This window comes from Augochlora pura, chromosome 9, assembly GCF_028453695.1.
Source record: "Augochlora pura isolate Apur16 chromosome 9, APUR_v2.2.1, whole genome shotgun sequence".
NCBI lineage: Eukaryota > Metazoa > Arthropoda > Insecta > Hymenoptera > Halictidae > Augochlora > Augochlora pura.
In genome coordinates, this window is record NC_135780.1 from 3,128,242 (window position 1) to 3,148,830 (window position 20,589).

Below are 20,589 nucleotides of genomic sequence, written 5' to 3' on the forward strand. Positions count from 1 at the left end.
GCTGTCAAAATATCTGAAGACATAATTGCGGCGCCGGACATGAAATATTAATCGCCGGGCAGATCGAACAGAGATTATTTTCCAGACAATGTCCCCGGTACGCCCACGCTTCGCTCGCGCCTCGCCATGTTTATTTATCAGGTGGCCAGAAAATTTCGGTTTAGAAAGGTGCTCGTCGGATTCGGGTCGCGAGACTTTCTTCGGGACTTGTTGAACACTGACTTGCATATCGCGCGTGTTATTCAAATCGTTGTTTCACCGTTTTAACTAGTTCAAAGTGCCATTTGATCTATGGAACTATGGAACTGTGAATCTATGGAACTATGTAACCATGAATCTATGGAACTATGGTTACCAGAAGGTTGTCATAATTAATTGTGACGTTATAATAGTAATAGTAGTAGCATGCAGTAATAGTTATAGTATAATAAAAGTTGTCATACTTACGCAAAAGAAAAACTGTTTTCATTAATATTAAGGTAGAGTTGTTGCGTAAACATTTATTTCTCTTCTTAACGATTTTAATAAGTTAAAAATAATGTAATAATTTTTTTAAATTGTCGAAGATTGTCTACTTTTTATATTGAATAGAAAGTAGATCTAATGTAATTTTATGTTGCCCAAAAATGGCACTTTTGGAACTTCGTTACCATTTAGCTGTCGCAGTCATCGTTACCGATATTTCGGACATTTAAGCTTCTTAGTGAGAATCGAGTATTCTATATATCTCATTTGTATTACCATATATTTTGCGATTTCTTCTTCTATTACAGACTCCATAACAGATTATATAAAATTAATAAAACTCGGAAATAAAAGTTCTTTTACAGCAGAAGAGATTAATAAAATATTAACGAGCATAACAGAAGCTCTAAAACGTGATAAAACTGTTAATACTACTACTACCAATAATATCGTAACACTATTAAATGATTATTCCAGTTATACGTCAAAACTGATCTCTTCGAACAGCAATTGATTCGATATTTATTTAAAACGTTTAACACGAGACCCCGTACGATGTTTAGTACACATTGACACCCCCTGTCTGCGTCAATACCTTCGTTCAATCTCTATTCATATTTCTGCACAATGATTTACAGTTCAATGATCAATCATCGTCAATTTCGATTGCACAAACCTTCGTCGGGCACGGTCTTCGATAATCTTTTTTTTCTTTCATGGAAATGATTCAACGTCTCGAAGGGAAAAAAATTGTAAATAAGTGGCAGGTGGCTGACATGCTTTAATTAGAAGCTGCCAATCGATTCGAGCTAATCTTATGACTAAGCACGCGGCACAGCGCGAAGAGATTGGCCCATTCACCGTGGCGATCCGTGCAGGTCAGCTCGTAAAACGACAGCGAGAAGTCGGCGGCGGCGGCGGCGGCGATCATGGCGAATCAATTCGAATGGGACTCGCGTCGGCAAATATTGTCGGCAAACAGGAACAGATCGTGCCGGGACTCGTAAAACCAGATGGTTTTCAGGCAACGGAGCCCGTGACTTTACAGTTTATAGGCGCTTTTCCTTCGGCAGCAAGTGTCGCGCGACGCATAACGATCGTCCACGCACGTATGCGTCGAATGACAAATCTTCCCGTCAACAACACGCCGAATAAACTGGTTCATAGAACTCTTTCGCTGACCCGGAAGACAATGCCGCGGTTATGGAGACCGCCGGCATAAATCGCGGTACGTTAGAATCACGATGCATCTTTCATAAGACGTGGTGCGATGATCGAAGACATACAGTAGCGGTGAAAAATTTAAGACGACGAATTTAATTTCAATTATACACGTGTAATGTAAGTACTATCTTTCCAATCAGTTTTTTATTTTGGGATAACGAAGACAAATGCTTGACCTTCTAATTCTCGAAGGCTCGTGTGTTAAATGTAAACATTATTGAGTCAACAATATTGACAATATTTCTGTAATATTTACTGTAATATTACAGTAGAGAAATGTGAAAAATTAATAGATTCAATGCCAAAAAGATGTGCTGAGGTATATTAAAAATAATGGATTTTGGACGAAATACTAAATATTTGTATTGAAAACCATTCTTTTTCTATTTATTTTCTCCTATTATTTTGTAGTCTTAAACTTTTGTCAATGGAAATGTAACATAGATTTACTTTTTTGTTATATATTCTAACTAATAAGTTCAAAACCGAACATAAATGTTTTTGTAACTGTTTAAATAAATGAGTATACGATTATAATTAAAGATAGAACATGATAGCTTATGTTATTTATAAAATATTAATAATTCCTTTCTTTCTTCCTTCTCGTCTTAAATTTTTGTTCGCTACCGTAGATTTCAGAATTTCTTAAATAATTACTGGGAGGCGATGACAATTTTGTCGTAATCCTACAAAGAATATATCCACCCTTTACACTAGAAATCGTTGCATTATTTTTTAAAGTAATCACTGCGTTATTAAATCGGTTCATATTTACGAGATTGTTAAATTCTTAATTATTTAATATTTAACACAAAGTCGAAGTAATATACGTGCATGTATTGGAAAAAATATCTTAATTTTGAACTTAACATAACTTCCAGTGCAAAGGGTTGACTGCCTCTGAAATTCGATTGAAAATCGTTTCAAAGAGTTACTATAATCTGTAGAATGTGTTTCACTTTTCTTTTCGAGATAAAGATCGAACTCGAAGTACATGGTAGCAATGAGAATTTATTCACAAGCGTGCGTGCTTCGGATTCGTTTATTCCCGGGCAGGGAAAATTGAATCCTCCTGAAATTGAAATAAAATCTAGGCACATCGGAGTCAATATTTGAACGCTCACCTGCATCTCGGAGTCCGGATAAAACGGAAGACGTACCGAGAACAGATGCGACACTCCCACGCTTATCCATTTTGTAAAAATTACGCGAATGTACATGCGAAATAGAGTAAAACGCTGTTAAGGAAACATTTTCGTAATATTTCTCGATTTTTCTTAATGGTATGTTATTTAAATGAAAAATTAACAGATGATAATTATATAAGAGATCTCCTCAAGAAATGGCTTCATAAGAAATAACTGTCCACAACCTTTAATTCCGTTTTCCACTATTTACGATGCTATTCCACGGATGCTAGTTTTCGTTAATTAATTCCAATGCTCTCAATACCTTCTAGCATTGTACAGTCTAATCGGACTAATTCACCGCAACAGGTAAATAATTGATAATACGATGAAACTCGGAAAAGATAAATTCCTGCAGAATTTTCTTGTTTATAAATCAGTAAAAAGAATGATAAATCAGCATGCATGATCGCCGTAAAATAACTGTGCTTGGTACATAAATAAATGAACATTTGCAGCAGTTGTAAAATTGATCTTCGAACGTTTCTTACCATTTTCTGGTCACGTAATTGCTGCCGTAGAGCGTCGCAGGGAAACGAGCCGGCTCTAAATCGTGCGAAACGAAATTTCGAGCTCGCCGGCACCTCGCTACACCTTTCTAAAACAGTCTGTATCCGCAGAGGACCCTCGGCGCTCGATCGAATAACCGTGGAAAGCGTGCCAAAAGCGTCGCCGCCGCCGCCGCCGCCCACGATAAATATTCATGAGACCGGGAGAGCCCGCGGATATTGGTTTTCCACGCTTTCGCGAGGAAAAACCTTCGCGGATGTCGCGTGGAAATCCGGGTGAAACTTAATGGCGTCCCCCGGAACGTATCATCGTCCGAAACGTTACGATAATTGGAGCGGTTTCTCCAGAAAGAGAAAACAAAGCGGCGCGCGAGACGAGACGCGGAATCGGCGCGTCCGACGATCGGCTCGCAGCGAATCGTTTGCCACCGACAATGATCGCTAGACAGACGGTAATCGCTAAAACGACAATAATCACTAGACCGACAATTTTCTGCATTTAAGGCAAAGGTGAAATTTTTGTGTAGAATATATTTTTACCTGCGCATCTTTCTCAAATTATTAAAGCGCAGAAGACACCAATTTCACTTCAGCCATATCTTCTTAAATTTTCCAATTAATTAGACATATTCACCCTACTCGGATACGACAGAAATAATTAACATTGTTCGTGTAAACTGTGCTGAAGGTTCTGAATGACAATTATTTATTCTTTTCGGTCGTCTGTCGTTATTTATTTAGTTATTCATTTCTGTATAGACGGGAGTGTAAAAAGAAATGTAAAAATAGTAAAAATAGTAACAATGATAACCGATGGCAATAATAAGATGACGATTGCAATGATAATATAAATTTGCCGAGGATAATGTTCCCATCACCGAAATATCGTGAAAATGAAATAGCTTCCTTCGGATAGGTAATTATTTATTATTTCAATAAATGTTTGTTCCCCACTGAAAGATCGGCGAATCATTTTCTCGACAATTACATGGTACTAATAAATCAATATAATCGATTTGAGTGATCAGAGTATAGTAAAATGACTAACCCAGCTGTCAAAGTACCGTGATCTCGGTCCCACGAAATTTGAAAGGTCGAAGACAGCTATGACTAGACAAACTTTCGCGGTACATATAAGAATGGGCGCGTCAGAGGCGCGATCTATTATCCTCGGTCGGGTGAGACAATGGTGATCTTGGTTTGGGGACAGTTGCGCAACAGTGCGAGGCATCTCGGGCGCCAGGCATCGAACGTCGCGCCGCGTCGCAACGCAACGCCGCCGGGTGCCGGCGTCGTTTTCGAGAAATTCACGATTTTGTAACGCCGGCGACCTTGTTCTTGTCACTTTCACTTGGCTCCTCCGTCGTGGACCGATCCGGCCACTTCGAAAGAATCGTTGCGGAGCCACGCGCGCCCGTGCACAGACGCACAGACGCACATACACAGGCCGTTTCTGGTTCACGGGGAGTGGCGAACGCGTTCGAGCGGTTCGTGCACCAGGGAGGACGACCTTGCCCCTGAAAAACGGCCCCTGCCCGACGCGAAATTCGCATCGAGCCGTCCTCGCGAACCTAAACCATTCCTTTCGCGGCCTGCGAAACATCCTCGCCGCGATTGTCCCGCTTTTCCACTGCCGTTTAACGTCGCAGAAGCGAAATCCGCCTTTTTACTATTTTCTGGACGATGCAGGACAGACGTAGCCAGTCTTTGAGTAAAGAGAACATTGTTGAACATTTGTTTATAAAATTAAAATTTCTGCGAAAGTTGTGTATTAAGGTGGTTTATCGGTGTAGTGGTAATTACATTTATTCAATTATGATAGTACCTTTTTTTAGTTTATCTTAAAACTAACCCGAAGCTTCTACATTTCTCAACCAAAGTTTGCCACTCTAAAATAAAATGATAAAAAACATAGAATTAAATATAATTACCTGAAAGTGTTTCACGTCGGTTTGCTTTAACTCTTAGTTTACTTAGTTTGTAATTTTCTATAAATATATTTTTCGTATCGCATGTCTAGATTTTCTATATACATATATATTTTGTATTAATTATATGCCGGGCGATCAAATCCTCAAATAAATTGAACGAAGTTCGATTAAATAGAATTAAATACAGTGAAATAAAAGAGAATTAAATAAAGTAAAATGTAATAAAATAAAACATAATTAAATTGAAATGGATCTTATTATAATGTGTAAAAAAAATGGCGCCTCCTTGGAGACAAATTAATTCTTTGTGGGCTAATTATAACCTTCGCCTAAAGAAAAGGTACCTCGCCTTAAACTAGCACTGATCTGCAAAAAGGCCATCTTTTAACGCAAAAAGAACGATGGATTCAGCCAGCAACGGCGAGTCTCATGAACCCACAAGAAGATCCAGTGCATCCAACCGACATCAGAGCTCGACCGGAGCTTGGACGGTGAATTTTCGGCCGGTCTCGCAATTTAATTGCTAATTTATTGCGGCCGTTTGTCTTTGTTCAGGGAACGATGCGCGGTTCCCCGCTTAATATTCCAACAGGATCATCCTCCGGAGAGGTCGGCGAAGTGTTTTCATGTTGCACGGCACCCCGGGGCCGGCCACGGTTAACTTTCGCTGTCAAACGTCACGTAATCCGGGGCCGCCGTTGGATTATCCGACGGCGGATCCGCGCAGAACATGAGAATGACCCCGCATAATGGGTTTTGCAATGTGTTCCGTTACACAGTGCCTCCCTTGCCCATCGCCGCGCTATGCGAGAAATCATCGTAATCCTCTTCGACGGCCTCTCGCAGCCATCGAAACCGATATGGAACTCTCAGCGCCACGTCAACGGAGATCTAAAAGCGACTTACAAAACTTGCCTCGTCAGAGTTATGAGATAGAATTAATTTAAATTTTTCACAATTTTTATAACAGCCTGGGCTCGAAGACAAAATTATATGTATTCGAGGATTTTTAATGGAAGCAGTTTTTCGCGTCAACAATTATGAAATAAGAAGCGCGAAGCTAGTTGTTTGACCGACGATGGTAGGTTTAGTGTTAAGAACCAGTTTAACCCTTTCGCTCCGAAGGGCGTATATACACGTTCATACCATATATATACTTTTATTTCATACCTTAAGTTCACTATAATATTTAAAAGAATATATATATAATAATATTTAAAAGAAAATAAATTATGATTATAAGCTTTTATATTTTAGAAAGTAAAATGATATTAATTTAATACAATAAATAACATTGTAAAATTTCGAGAACAAGAAACGACTTCCACTTCGTAGCATTCCGCACCTCGGTGTTAATTACTCAGTAATACGCTCCGTAGCGAAAGGGTTAAGATCTCCTAAAGCATGTCCCAAACTTCGCAAGATCAAAATTAGTTCGAAGGGTGTTTTAAACTTTTGAAATGCTATTCAAATGATATACGGGCGGTTGAGCGTTGATATTTGAATACGGTATGCGCATAAAATGTGCATGCTGAATGTAACAGCCTGTTGAGTAATACGTAAATCAAGCACGGATAATCAAGTGTCGCGAGTTTTTCCGCAGCATGCGAACGAAACGGGCAAATCGAGCGTAAAAATTTGTCAATGGACGCGAGCGATAAAGTCCGCCGTTCGGATAGTGGTAATGAAAAACGGTGGGAGGCATGCCGATCAAAGTGAACCGATTGGTATTTCCAGTGCCCCTGGTATTTAAGCCCCTACGATCGAAAGCAAGCGCTCGGAGTTATAAAGATAAGTATTCAGCGGATAACTATGTGTATGTATGTACAAAGTGATCCTTAATTAGTTGCAAGCATCGCCGATGATAGTCGGACAACGCGAAGCGTGTAGGGATGTTATGTAAACGCGGCTTAGAATCGCGGCGAATTGAAGAAAGTGGTCGGAACGGCTCGCTACGCGCTATTTCATAAGTGTGCGCGGCAATTTCGCCATTTTATAGCGCCGTATGCCGGTAACGGCGTGTACAACCCGCGAAATACAATGGTGGTATAATCGAAAACGTATTCGACGCATTAATTGCCGAATATTAGTTGCAATCATTTCTACAACAACGAAGATATTTAATCGAAGAAATCGAAACTAGAAAGTAAAAATTTATTATAAAAATTATCATCAGAAATATTAGTTTAATTCTTTCCTATTCGAAAAACACTATAATATAATCACTATAAAACACTATAATATAATACACATCTCGTCCAATAGATTGCAATAAAAATTAATTTCCAAACCTAGTTAAATAAAATTAGTATCATCCATATGTCACGAAAGGGTCTAGACATTAGATTTTCATCTTTATTTTAATGTATGGAGCAAAATTAAGAATTGAACAAAAGAAAGAATTAAACGAACGTTGTTAAATCAACCTGAACTACGAACTAAATATCTGGATCACGAGCCGAGTCAATTGTGAAATTATTTTCCCGACCTGCTCGGTCCGCGAACTGCTCCCGCAGCTCCTCGAATAAAAAATGACACCGTTCGGATTCGCTCGACTCGGCGCTGAAATATCTCCGAGGGTTCCGTTCCAGATTATTCGCGTTCGTACGAACGCCGGTTTTACAACGGCGCGAAACATTTTCGCGCGCCGTCCTTCGGCTCGGTTTCGACCACGCAAAAAGCCCGATCAGGATCGGCAGAATTGACGACCCGGTCAGGAACGCCGCGCGCGAAACCAGTTTGTTTTGCAGTGAAAGCGTCGCCGGCGCGGACCGTCGGGACCGTCGCGTCGCGTCGCATAATTAATCTGCCGTAATTATCTGCGCGCGATAATTTTTTGACCCTGCCCGCCGTCCCGTGCAGCTGCTCCCTTCTTCTTTTCGGCATTATCGAGCCGGTACCTCGTGCGCGTGGTGAAAGCGACGATAAATCCGGTAACGAGATCATTTCTTCGACATTCCTCGCATAGTACTCGTTGTTGGCCTAAAACGTCATCATGGTAAATCGATACGGTTGCCATATTGCCATTAGCAGCTGCACCGATTCATTATCGTATAATTATTGCGCACGATCAATTTCACACGCAGTACTAAGAAATTTTATTTAATTCCATTTTATTTACTTTCGTTTAATTTCATTCTATTTAATTTCATTTTACTTAATTTTATTTTATTTAATTTCATTCTATTTCATTTCATTTTACTTAATTTCATTTTTTATTCAATTTCATTCTATTTCATTTCATTTTACTTAATTTTATTTTACTTAATTTCATTTTACTTAATTTTATTTTACTTGATTTCATTTTACTTAATTTCATATTATTTAATTTAATTTAATTTAATTTCATTCAATTTCATTAATTTCATTTAAATTAAATTAGTTCTATTTTATTTTGTCTTACTCTATTTCATTTCATTTTATTTCATTACATTTAATTTATTTATGTATAAAGGTACACTTACAGACAAGATTTAAGAAACTTTCCATATCATTAAGATTTGAGAAAAATCTGAGAGATATACGTCTTATTAAATTGAAAGTACATATACCGAAACATATAAAACGTTTCTCGCTTAGCACAGACGACGAATAAAAGATAATAAAATAAAAATAAGAAATAATAAAGGAACGAAATGAATATATTCGTGGGCACTATGCAAACTATCCTATGCTAAGACGAAGGTTTGCTACACGGACCCAGAGAGTATTTTCCCGGAGGTGGCAATTAAAACGTCAGACAGTCAAAATTTTTCTCGAACAGCACTTCCGCCCTCCACTTTCACGGCGAAAGGCTGGATCGCCTAGATTGCGCAATTAATCGTCCGACGGTTTATCGCGCGTATAGAAATTAGACGATTGCGGGTCTCGTCGGTTCGGGGCGGGTCTCCCGGCAGATTCTTCAGCGGATAACGAAGAGGAGGTGTCGCAACGCGGCGTGGGTATCCCGTTACACGCGTTCGACGCGCGCGGCGGCGGCTCGTCGCGCGAGAAAAGGTGTCCACCGCGGGAAGGACGCCGATTACCAAGAGTTGAAAGTTGAAAGTGACCGCGGAGGAGGCCCCGGCCGCGAGAGTCCTCCCGGCGAAGCCCGCAACGTTCACCGACGATTCGCCGTCTCCCTTTTCCTTTCGTCCCCGTCGTCTTCCATTCTCACCGGGCAGTTCCAATTTTATCGACAAACTCGTTCCATCAATTTCATCGGCATACCTGTTTCAATTTTATTGGCGATTCCTGGCGCGCACCTTGCCCGTTCCGTTCGCCACGGGCGCGCTCGCGTTCCCATCTCTCTCCGCGATGGAAAGGATTGGGAAGAAAAGCGACGGGGTTTTGCAACTGGTCCGGTGACCTTCGAAAGCGGTTTCATCCGAGGCGATCTTTTTGCAGTTTTATCGGCGAAACCCGTCCCAATTTTATCGACGGATAGCCTGCGTCGATTTGACTCGAACGTCTGCGGCGTGTTCGTTTGTCCTCAAGGAGAAAAAAGGATTAAGAAGGAGAAGAAAGGATTAAGAAGAAGGAAAAAGGATCAAGAAGAAGAAAATCGAGGCGCAGCTCTGTTACTCGTTCATTTGGAGCGCCGATCATTGAATCGAACGATTTCGGGGCGTTCGTGGCGCGGATCGATTCGACGGCGTTCCCTTTACAGAATCGACGACAGAGATATCACCGTCACGGCTGAGAAAACGTAATTACGGCACTTCCTACGACAATTTCCATTCCTTTCACCTTCCCTCGTCGTCGTCGTCGGCTTCGGTTGCAAAACGACCGCGCCAGGAAAAACGCTCGGGTCGGACCGAACCACCGACAATAGAGCCGCCTTGTCCCTCTTTTCTCCGTGATCCTGACAGTGAAGGTATTTCGAGGACGAGACCTTATTCGATCAATCACGCGATCCTCGCGGGGAGGGGGGGGGGGGGGGGCTTGTCTAAGGACGGCCGTCGACGCGCGGTCATCGTTTCCGCCGAAAAAAACTGGCCAAAAGTCTGATTTTCGAAGTATAAAACAGAGATCTAAACTATGATACCTTTCCTGCAAATTCGCATAATCTCACTTTCAGGTTACGATAATTATCGTGCAAGCATTTAATTTAGCATCTAAAATGTAACATTTCAATTTTCGAATTTTGAGTTCAATTATTGTTTGGAGGAATATTAATTTTTAAAGCGGTTAACTCGGGGAAAATGTTTATTCCGTTGCTAATTGTATCATCCTTTTATTTTGAGATTTTCATCGTAAAATTTAAATTCGGCGACCTTAAAAACACAATACTAAATATCATTGGAATGGAGCATAGTTACGAATCAACTGAAGGACAGCTTTTCAGCGCGAAGGACAACCGATGTCGGTTCAGACCGGAAACGACGTTCGTCGATCCAAAAAAAAAAAACGATCCGCGGAGGATCAATCGGAGAAAAGCTCTTGAAGAGAGCCGATGGAATTCGCGTGGGCGTACGACAGAGGTGTGGTCGCCAGCCTCGCGAGGACAATGCAACGCGAATTCGAGCGGCCGGTTGATTCGCGCGGCAGCAAAATGGGTCAGGCGAGGCGTTTCGCGCGCGAGTTCCACACGGATCTGCTCCGGTTTCACGGGGCGATGAATCCTCGGGGTCGTCGACTTTCGATTCCGATGATCGACGAAGGACGAATCGATCGTTTTTAGTCGGGCACTTTCGGACTCGTTCACCTCACCGCACGCGGCACGGGGAGAGAGAGAGAGAGAGAGAGAGAGAGAGAGAGCCTTGACGGGGGAACTTTTACCGATTTCGCGGCGGGAAATGTGCCGGCGAGCGACGCCACCGCGATCATGGTCCCATTCGAGAATTCCGTGACGTTGCAACGCTCTAATCTCGAGAGTCGTCCAATTAAATCGTTGCAACGCTGCCTAATTGGTTCGAACGCTTTTCACGCTCGTTTTCAGTGGAAGCTGGTTTCTAGCTGGGTAGCATTTAACAATCTCGTGGAAATATTAATTTTTCTGTGCTTCCTCGTACTTTGAAAGAGCTCTGTGAAGTTCAATTCTAATCTTCAGTCGGTCGCTGTGCTTTAATAACATAGATATACCAGATACAATATAATATAATAGTATAATAGATTTTACAAAGTTTAAAAAACTGACTGCAGATTTTTAGCATTTATAACAGAAGTGTGTAGCTGAAATATAAAAAGAATTTAACAAAAGTCACACTATATTCAGTTTATTATAATCATTGAAAGAAATAATTTACTTTTATTTAAATTCCATTCCTCACAATCGTTTTGGACAATTTTTATTTTGCATAGAGATCCGAAGTCTACTACTTATTAATGAAGAAAGTTAATGTTCACATATAACTGAATATGTACCTCTTATTTCCTTATGAATTAAAACATACTTAATTCTTTACCCTCCAATGACATTTTCTGACTAATTTATACACCAATTTTTCATCGAGAATATTCAATAATAATTACCAACGCGAGAAGCGTACTTTTACGGCCGCCATCTGAAGGCACAGACGCCGAACGTATTTCCAACGTTGGACATTAAACTCTCGAAAACTCGCCCGAGAGCGAAGAAATCATCGGCAAACGATTCCGAACGGAAACGGCGTGTTATTCGAACAGGTTCGATTTATTTCAAAGACACGGTGAGAACGAAGCGCGGTTCCCTTCCGCCGCCATCTTGTTCCCGCTCGATTAACAACAGATTCAGTTGTCCGTGTGCACCTAATTCACTCCGACTGACCTGCAATCGATGCAATAGCTGTCTCGGGTCGGGTACCGTGCGCTAATGGGATTCAAATATAAAACGCATGCATAATTCAATTCGGCCGTCGAACGACTTAATGGGGCTGTTGCGGTTCGTGGGAGTGCCATGTTCGAAACGAGCAGCGCTTCCGGTCCTGCTGGAACGGCGGGCCCGAGCCTCAATTTCCCGAGAAAAATCGTTCTCGCGTCGAACTGTCGGAACGGTAAACAAATCGCCATTCTCGCGTCCGTTCTTCGCAGTTCCCACACCGGTGTACGCTTGCGCCGCGAAACCATCCGTCTTCAAATTTTTGCCTCGATTTTCCCAAGCACGTCGAACACCGTAAATCATTTCATGCAGGGTAGTCCGTTCAGCGGATTAACCCCTTGCACTACGATTCCTTTATATTTCATTAGATTTCATTCACCTTAATATTTTTAATAATAGGACCAGATAATTTTTATTTATTTTATTGTCTTTATGTACTTTTGTTTCTAGATTTTGATAAGAGTAGAATTTATATTCATTTGGTTGTAGAATGAATTAATAATGTTCGTATTTAGTAGATCTTGCATGAAAATTGTATCACGTGTCTGACTCGTTATTATAGTGCAAGGGGTTAACAGTCGAGCTGCATTTTCGTTCGAATCATTCGCGAGTCTTTATTTAATTCCCTGAACGATGCTATTAAAAGCAAACTATTTCACTGATATGTTCGGAAAGGCCTTATCTTATCGTAATAAAAATGTTTAATCTAATCTAGCTTAACTTGTTATTTTATTATATCGAACGTGTAGGAAGTCTTTAAGATAACAGTTAATTAACCCCCTGCACTCGGCTGTCACCTCTCAGGGGACATCGTAATTCTAGTATATGACTAAACATTAAAGTTTATTAGCAATTTGTAACTATTTCCCGATGTCTATAAATTTATGTAAATTGAATATTATTGTAACAATATTATATATGCATATACATATATACATATATATCGTATACTATATAATAATATTATTGTTTATAAGCGCTGGTAGGTAACATCCTCGATGGCGCCGAGTGCTAAGGGTTAAACTTAACCCCCTTAGTGCCGGGCGAAAAAGCCAAATTTCACGGTTTTATTAGGGTTTGGAGAAAGGCTGATAAAAACGAAACGAAAAGCAATATTTACATAATTCAAAAATAAGTGTATTAAGGACGAAATTGAGAATGAAACAGTGACACCAGTTTTTCTATATTCATTGGAAATTGCATAAATAACAAAGGTATAAGTGTAAGGCAGTTTTCGCCAGTGCAGCGCGGGCCGATATATCGGCCTCCGGCACTAAAAGGGTTAATAATACGTTTTAGATCAATTATGAGCAAAACCAAAATGGTACCTGCGGGAACTAACCTCTGTAGATGTATAATGAAACCATTTTATACAGAAAAATGTTCATCCACTTGAAAATGTCTAATCATTCAAGAGATGATCCCACTGCCAGAAGGAGTAATGAATTATTTTCCGTTGGAAATTCGCTTGGAAAGGATTCGCACAATTTTTTAGCAAAAATGACGGCTGCGACGTTCGACGGGGATGGTCCGCGTGATCGATCGTCGGGTGATCGACGAGCACTATGGATGGAGGGATTAGGTCTCTCGAACGGCCGCGCCGGGAAACGCCGTATAATCGTTTTCCATTGACTGAGCGGTTCCCGGGGCCCCCCGGTCTATCGATCAGCGCCGCGTTTCCAGCGATTTCTTTCGCCGAGAGATTTTTGCTCGGCCATCCGTGACGGTCCCGTAACGCCGGTAGCGGAATACGCGCGGTTTATTATTATGCGTTACGTCGCCGCAGTTACGTTAATGCGTCCTGCGCCGGAACGCGTCGAAGAAACGGCGCTAAGAGGTTCATAAATTCGCCACCTATCTCCCTCTCTCGCTCCTTTTTCTCTGCTCCTTTCGTCTCCCCGCGAACGCGACGACATAACTCGCGGTTCTCCGCAAATCGTTTCCGAATGATACCGATTTCCTGCCTCGTGATTGCGCCACCGCGAATTAGGTTCTTTTTCCTTTTATTCACCGTTCCTAACGCAATTTTCCAGAGACGCGAATTTTCTACGCAGCTGCAGCTATTAGAAATCACTGAACTGCGAATCTTTATTTATTTAATGGAAAAACGAGTGGTCGAAATATAAAATTGCGGAGACATAAGCAGAGGATAAGTTGTTTGAATTATTAAAATAAACGATTTATTTTTATTTAATTTCTGGGAAAATTCTAGATTGCCTGATAACTGTGATAAAAGTGATAAAAACGTATTCCGTCATTTAATCATGTCAATACATCGAAAATAACATGTTGATATACTTGAATGCTTTTAAAGTCTTCATAAATTTTTCTTTCTTTTTATATTACATCTGCTTTGTATTTTTAATACTCGAATGTCTAATTATATATCCGAAAACGTAAGAATAATAATAATTTTGAAGAACCTCCAACTTTCATGAAATTATTCTCCGAATTTATATAAAAACTTCTTCTACACTAAACAATTCATTTTGTCTTGACATAACCAACCTGCAGAATTTTAAATAAAAATTTCCTACAACAGCCGCGAATATCTGTTCCTCTTCCCAATAGTTTCCTTGAGTTAATAATGGCAATCTCGAATGCTTCGACCGTTCCGAATTCGACCATGTATTTCCCCGAGTATCCATAACGCCGTAAGTGCACCCGGAGGAATCTCAACCCTTTGCACTCGAAGCGATTTCAACTGTAAATCTAAAATCATTTTTCTGCCGTACAGCATTTTCATTTTAAGCGGCCAAGCGTATTTTATATATACCAAATTAACTCTGGTGATTCAACAGTTTTATGTTCAACGATATTTCGAAAATTAAACTTTGCTGCTATAAACATTGTTTTAGAAGGTGACGTAATAATATTAGAGTCACCAATCGAGTGCAAAGGGTTAACAACATCCGATCCTGACACTGAATTCCAGTGAGATCCAGTCATAGATCAAGCCGCGCGCGCATCATGAGTCGACACCGCGGAGTCCAGTCGCATGAATTTGTCCGCGCGATCGCAACCCGATGCACCTGTTATTACCCGTTGATTAAATCGCGGCGGTCCGCGACGTGGCTAATCGATAACCGACTACTAAAGGAGAGGCTACCAATTTCGCTGCGAACGGTGTATGATTATTCCCATTATGCACCCGGCGGCGTGCCCGTCGATCGGTTCGATCGGATGCGCTCGCCTCGCGGAGGGTATGTATACGGTATCGAAGAAGAGGAGCTCTCTGCGTCGAGAGGATCCCACGAACGAGCGGCGAGGCGCATAGGTCGCGCAGCCGCGCCGCGCGTCGCGGTTCGAATCCGGTACAACGAGGAATTTTTCCTCGACGGGACATGACCGGTGCCTACCTTTCTCTTTGACGCTTTAGCGGCGAACGATTTCAGTTATGAGTATGAGAGACGGAGACGAGTCGCGGCGATCAACAGCCTTCGATAGCTCAGTTGGTAGAGCGGTGGACTGTAGTTGGCTGGCGAACGAGATTGCTCCCGGATCATCAGATATCCATAGGTCGCTGGTTCGAATCCGGCTCGAAGGAATTGTTTTTGTTGAATGGAACTCTTTACTCGATCACGCTTCTCGCGGCTTAATGAATTGTTGTCGGGCGGGCGGTGGTTTCGCAGAGCTCCTTCGATAGCTCAGTTGGTAGAGCGGTGGACTGTAGTTGGTTAATAATGACAAAAGGAAAGACATTCATAGGTCGCTGGTTCGAATCCGGCTCGAAGGAATATTTTGCATAATAATTTGTTAGCCTGATTGTACTGTAAGCTTCGTGAAATAATTCTACAATGATTTCTCGCGTAATATTTTGCAATTTCTGTAAGGTGCAGCGATTCTAAAACTGGAACAATCATTTTAAGTAAATAAGATACTTATATTTATCATAAATATAATTTTAATGTCATTAATTGAATATTAAGGGTGAAATAAATAATAACGACAGTCAAATATAAATTCTAAATGGATAAAAAGAGTAGCAAAAGAAATTTGTAGAACCTGGGGCTAAGTAGTAAAAGAATTTTTAATTTAAAACAGATACTTGCCTCGATTTCATTATATTCTGTACTGTACGCACATTTAAAAGAACTATGGTGCTCTTATTTCATGAAAGAAAATATTAGAAACAATCATTCCGAAAGTAATTTAATATTATTTAGTTTATCAGAAGCTTAAATGCGATCATTTTGTAGTCCCCTAGGCATCTGATGTAAGTCCGGGGGAAAATGATGTGTTAAATAAATATTACGTGATTTATTTATCAATTAATGTTCTCCCCGGCCTACAAAGGGTACCCGGGGGTATTACAATTCAACCGCTAATCGCGGGGGCTGATAAAGCATATGCAGAATAATTAACATTGAATAATAAAGAAGCTAACAAAAATAGAAAATATAGCATTTGGCAAAATATATAAAAGAAAGTTAGTTAAATAGGTAACTACAATATTTTGTCGATCAGAACAGAGTGGCAAATAAAATGAGACTTTATAATTACCTTCGATAGCTCAGTTGGTAGAGCGGTGGACTGTAGTTGGTTAATAATGATGAAAGGAAAGACATCCATAGGTCGCTGGTTCAAATCCGGCTCGAAGGAGTATATTTTTACCAATTTCTCTTACATTTTGTCTGAAATCATATCGCTTTTGTTTATTTGGAGTTAGTACACCGATTACAAGAATACTCGTATTATTTTTTTAGTTAACAATTCCTGCGACGGCTATTGAACAAATTAAGTATCACAAATGAAAAATTACGTATCGTGTTACTCATATTTAAGCAAGTCCATCCATCGATCCTTCGATAGCTCAGTTGGTAGAGCGGTGGACTGTAGAGGTTATGTTTCATTGTAGTCATCCATAGGTCGCTGGTTCGAATCCGGCTCGAAGGAACCCTTATTTTTATTGTCTTTTTTAAACGTTATCTTTACCAAATTATCATCGTTGTTCATTGTGATACGATACGATCAATATCTAAATACGGTCATTGAAAATTTAATTGCTCAAATCTGAGTCTAGAGAAATTAAAGATAAACGATTGTCGAAATATTTCGTAAAGATTATCAAAAAAACGACGATGTTAAGAGAAAATAATACTTCCATTATTCATATTAAATATTTATTCGAAATATTTTAATTGTTCATCTTTGATAGAAATTGCAAAAATACGCTTGTTCAAATTTGATGCAACATTTATACTTCGCTCAATTTTTTGGCAGAGAGATAGCAACTTATTTCCTTAATGATTCTTTTATTTATTAACATTTGCCCGGAGCATAAGAGAACCAAACCTGGAGTACTAGAACCACGTCAGAACATTACTAAAATATACATAAATTCGATACTTAATTTAACGTCGTCTATACATACAATACGACTGAGAAAATAAACAATTTGTGAAAGTCATTCATACAGAAAATATATTAGGCCGACCGGATAGTTCTGTCTGCGAAGTGAAAGAATACAATACATTTTTCATACATTTCATAATATTTATTACACACCTTAATTTCGTTACCTGTGACCTCTAACCAGCGCGATGGCAATTTGTAAATAACATTTCTGAAAAATATGTCTCAGATGAGCACATGCATACTCGTCAAAACTCGATATCACATTATTTAATAGCTACGACTAACAACGTCTTAAGACAATTGTTTCGCAAATATTTAAATAATTTTCATAAAAATTCCAATTAACAATAAGAAACATTTCCTGAACCATGTCTGTCAAGAAACAGATCGCAGAGAATTTAATTTTTATTATTCAAAGCCGTGATCCCATTCCTAAATCATTCCTGACACGAAATTCGCTCCGCGACGATCTGCTGACGACCAGATCATCGGATGATCCGACGATAAACGGTGCTTCGATGCTTATCGGAGAAACGGCGAGATTAATAACGTGAAACCAACGCTCGTTCCCTGACACTGACACCGTCATTGTGTCTAGGAACGCGGACTGCGTATCGATCTCGGCTTTGTTATCTCGCGATTGAACGGAGAAATCGGGTCAGAATTGAAACGAGGATGACTCGGAACGGCAACGAGCGCCGGTTTTGGTACTTTTCCTCGCTCGATCGGAGACTTTATGCCTTTCTGCTTTATCGACGAATCTTTATTCCCGTTTTTCGCTGCGGTTACTGGTGGATCACGATTGAAGCGTGGCTAATCGGCGCCGGTATTTATGAGCGAAACACTTACGATCGAGAATCATTTTTCCTACCCGGGGAGATCTCGAGCAAAACGATCGATAGGTAAATCTTTAGATCGAAGAGTCATTAATCTCTCCGTGCAGTGGGAGTGGTGATCGAGTGATCCGAGTTTGCCATTCCGGCGATAATTTCCTACGTCGACGGTCGAGCGATTAACAATCTTAGTTTTTAACAGGTGAAGACTGTTATAATTAATTCGTGAATGTGAGAGTGCCGAATGATTTCTAAACCAGGTTTCCTGTCATAGTTCTCGAAAACTTTTTCTTCTATCTCGCTAGTTTTACGTCACGGACAATATGGCCGACCGGCGGCCATGTTGGTGCTACCCTAGCACATCCCTTGACTCTTTGCAATTTTAATATGCAATTTTAATATCGTCGATGTTTAATTGGAGCGAAGCTTCATTTCAGTCTTGGACAGAAGACAATCTTCTAATTGGCGAAACTTTATTTTTACTTTCACCCAAGGGAATCTTCTAATTGGCAAAGCAAACTCTTATCTTGTTTTAACTAAAGACGATTCTCTAATTGGCGGAGCAGATGTTTATTATACTTTGACCGAAAACGATATTCTAATTAGCGAAGACAAATCTTATTTTAGGCAAAGACAATCTCCTTATTGACGAAGTTATTTCTTAATCTTTTAACACATTCCGTGCCACGTGTACCACCGATGGTATACGCTTGCATGTTTATTTAACGAGCTAAAAACTAGGTCATAACGAATCTAGAATTAAAGAATTAATTTCGACCACAAGAATGAATCGTAATGAATTTGTTTTCTTATTATAAACGATTATTAATATTTACAGATAATATAGCAAGTTCTAGTAGGATAAGAAACGACTAGAGTGAAGAGTCGAGTAGAAATAGCTCGGGCATAGAACGTGTTAATTGGCAAGGGAAGGTGTACTTTGATTTATCAGCTACCGAAGAAGAACTCTGCTACTTTTGCACAGCTTGGAAAACAACGAATCGACGCAACAGCCAGCTGAAACTGCAGCTTCTAAACGGAAATAAAACCGAGATAGCGCCAGGGTATCCGCGCCTACTTTGTCGAACTCGCGTCGAAGTCGGAGCTATCATTGGCATGGTAATTCCTAGGAGGCGATACAGGAACGACTTCGTAGCGCGGCGTTTCTTCGAAGCGGTTTCCTTAACGAGCGGATTCTTCCGAAGCTCCGGAACGTTAACGAGATTCCTGCATGATCTGTTCGGCATCCTGTCGAAGGAGCCTTAGCCAGGGACGGCCTTGCCCGGCGCCGAGATACACAGCTTTCTCTACTTTCGCTTGCGCGCGAGATTTTCATTTTCAGGCGAGCCGGCCTCGCGGCATTGTCGTCGATCATCTCGATCCATCTAGCGATCAACCGGTCGCGCGCTTATACTACGCGCTGAACTTCCGATTCGCCTTTCGTCGTCGCCTATTGTCCAATTAATAATAATTTATTCGTGTGCACAGATGAAAAAAAAACATTCGTTGAACAAGATAGAGACGTCGAAAAAGAGATTTCATATACGCGTCGCACGAGTAGGATAAAAATAAAAATAAGATATATAATAACATATATAATTTATTATTAGATAATATATAATAACAAAATAATATAGAAATTAAACGAAAAATGTAAGAAATAGTGTAACGTATATAATAAATATACAATAAATATAGTAAGTATGTATAGTACAGAAAATATAATAAATGAAAGATTCTCAGACAGGCATTGTTCAATACAAAATTGTGAAAAATACAAATGTTATGAAGATAACAGTATAAGAGAAGGATCCATAGAAAACTGTTATTAAAAAAATTCAACTTCAACTGTATTATGTTATAAAACGTTGGACAATGATCGAAACAATAGTAACGTAATTAACCCTCGAATGCAATCGAGGGGTAGGTTCCTCGTCCTCGTGTACGTCATTATGCGGCATCCAGAGACATTAAAAATTTAGGTCAATTGTAATTTCCCGATGGTAGACAGGTTATCTCGCGGCGTAAAATGCAACGAACTTTCCATCCAATTCAGCGGAACACCGTCGCTTCGTTCCGGGCCGTTACTTTCGTCCATTATTCGTCGACGCGTTTTGCTTTTACTCCTCCGCCTCGGTTTTATCTTATTTATTGTTACATTACTTTCACGGTTAATATTTCGAGAACTCGACAGAGAACGCGTTCGCGAATGTGTCTAACAACGACGACGACGATCACGGCAATATCTTCTGTAGATTCGATCGAGAAACAGCTCGGAGAATCGAAGACGCGGAATGACGGAAT

The 20,589-nt window shown here is 40.3% G+C and overlaps 4 non-coding genes across 4 annotated transcripts; all 4 read left to right on the plus strand.

Annotated features, from left to right (window-relative positions):
* The first annotated feature begins 15,531 nt into the window (after positions 1-15,531).
* Trnay-gua (transfer RNA tyrosine (anticodon GUA)) lies at positions 15,532-15,641 on the plus strand. Its single transcript has 2 exons — positions 15,532-15,568; positions 15,606-15,641. It is a non-coding gene; the product is annotated as a tRNA-Tyr (tRNA).
* An 89-nt stretch (positions 15,642-15,730) lies between these two features.
* On the plus strand, positions 15,731-15,830 carry Trnay-gua (transfer RNA tyrosine (anticodon GUA)). The gene is made up of 2 exons: positions 15,731-15,767; positions 15,795-15,830. It is a non-coding gene; the product is annotated as a tRNA-Tyr (tRNA).
* Positions 15,831-16,596: 766 nt separating this feature from the next.
* On the plus strand, positions 16,597-16,696 carry Trnay-gua (transfer RNA tyrosine (anticodon GUA)). Its single transcript has 2 exons — positions 16,597-16,633; positions 16,661-16,696. It is a non-coding gene; the product is annotated as a tRNA-Tyr (tRNA).
* Positions 16,697-16,896: 200 nt separating this feature from the next.
* Positions 16,897-16,990, plus strand: Trnay-gua (transfer RNA tyrosine (anticodon GUA)). The gene is made up of 2 exons: positions 16,897-16,933; positions 16,955-16,990. It is a non-coding gene; the product is annotated as a tRNA-Tyr (tRNA).
* Positions 16,991-20,589: the final 3,599 nt, after the last annotated feature.